The sequence below is a fragment of the Dromiciops gliroides genome, chromosome 4, assembly GCF_019393635.1.
Source record: "Dromiciops gliroides isolate mDroGli1 chromosome 4, mDroGli1.pri, whole genome shotgun sequence".
NCBI classification, from domain to species: domain Eukaryota; kingdom Metazoa; phylum Chordata; class Mammalia; order Microbiotheria; family Microbiotheriidae; genus Dromiciops; species Dromiciops gliroides.
The window spans coordinates 253,792,828-253,794,549 of record NC_057864.1 but is presented as its reverse complement, the minus strand read 5'-3'; the positions used below and the strand labels follow the sequence as shown (position 1 = coordinate 253,794,549).

At 43.2% G+C, this 1,722-nt stretch overlaps 1 pseudogene; it reads right to left on the bottom strand.

Moving 5' to 3' along the window:
* Positions 1-301: 301 nt before the first annotated feature.
* On the bottom strand, positions 302-1,178 carry LOC122752569 (annotated as a pseudogene).
* Positions 1,179-1,722: the final 544 nt, after the last annotated feature.

Genomic DNA, 1,722 nt, shown 5'->3' with positions numbered 1-1,722 from the left:
GACAGGCATCACTCAACCTGCCTGATTCTAAAAAGAGATGGGGAATAGAAACCATAAATATGGTCCAGGCAAGCCCATCAGTGATGGGAGAAGGGAAGGCAGGATGGGGTATTATTGCTCCACTTCATTCCTAAACACACATAAAAAGCCCTGGCTGGAGAATCATTATAAAAGTCCTAAGAGGGGATGGACTAAGAAATTAAGTAAGGCATCCTCTGAAATCCATAAAAATGAGGAGGTCAGAGTCCAGCAGATTCCAGAAAGGACACACTCAGAAAATGGGAGAGGATATAGGTTGGGGTCACACCAAAAATGATGACGTCTGTTGGAATTTTCCATCACTACGGGCAGAGGGCTGGCTATAGATTACTTTCTTACTTGCTCCCTTTACTTGCTCTGGTGAAATAGCCTCGAGAGTAGGCAAACCAGACACCAAAAATCAGGAGCCCAAGGAGAATCAGCATCACAATCACAGTGGCCACCGTGCCCTGTACATTCAGTTCCATGGCTTCCATATGCACAGCTTCTGAGCGCATGGCAGTCCCAACCCCTTTAGATGCTTGGCAGGGGTAGTCCCCTTTATCAAAAGCTGACAGACAGTTTTCCTGTCTTTGAGTTCATAGTATAGGAAGAGTTGTTGAAGGCATGGTTCTTCTTGTGGTCTGAAGGCATCAGAAACCCATTCTTAAACCACTGGTACTGAGGGATGGAGAACCACCCTCCTCAGAGCAGGTCAGTACAATTTGATTTCCAATGTTGGCTGAAGACAGAATATTGACTGTGGGCTTTGATGGTGGCACTAACACAGTGAGCTGAGTGCTGGTCTCTCAGTTCTTTCCACCGTTTTGAGTGACCATACAGGTATATGTCCCTGTGTCCTTTCGGGTCATGGAATGGAAAGAAATACCATTCTGGGAGAAGACCACCCGGTCTTGGTAGGAAGCAGTAATCTTCCTGTCATAGCAAACCAGGCTGGTCGTACTTCCCTGAACAAACTTCCACTCCACTCAGGGAGAGGAGAAGCCCGTGTAGTAACAGGTTAGTGTGGCAGGTTGATGTTCGTCTACTTTAACTTCCTTTTCAGAAGAATAGACTGAATCACCGTCCAGTGCTGGACAACACAGGGTCGCCGCGGTGAGAAGAAGGAGAAGGTGCCTCTTTCCGGCTTACTCCGCCATCCTGAGCCTGATGCTGACCCAATCTCTACATCCCAGTGGCTGGCCAAGCTACCCAGAGCCTGAGAGTAGCCTCTTCCCCAACTGCCCAGCCCAGACTGAACCGGTCACCAGTAAATAAACTATTTTAAAAAATAGGAGAAGAAGAAATCCTATCAAATTCCTTTTATGATACAAATATGATGCTGATACCTGAACCAGAAAGAGCAGAACAGAGAAAGAAAATTATAGACCAATTTCCCTAATGAATATTGATGCAAAAAATTTAAATAAAATATTAGCAAAGAGATAACAGCAATTTGTCATGAGCATAATACACTATGACCAGGTTGGATTTATACCAGGAATATAGTGCTGGTTCATTATTATGAAAACCATCAGCATATTTAACCATATCAATATCAAAACTAACATAAATCATATGATCATATGAATAGATGAAGAAAAAGCTTTTTACAAAACACAGCATCCATTCCTATTAAAAACACCAGAGAGTATAGGAATGAATGGAGTTTTTCTTAAAATGATAAGTAGTATCTAAAACCAT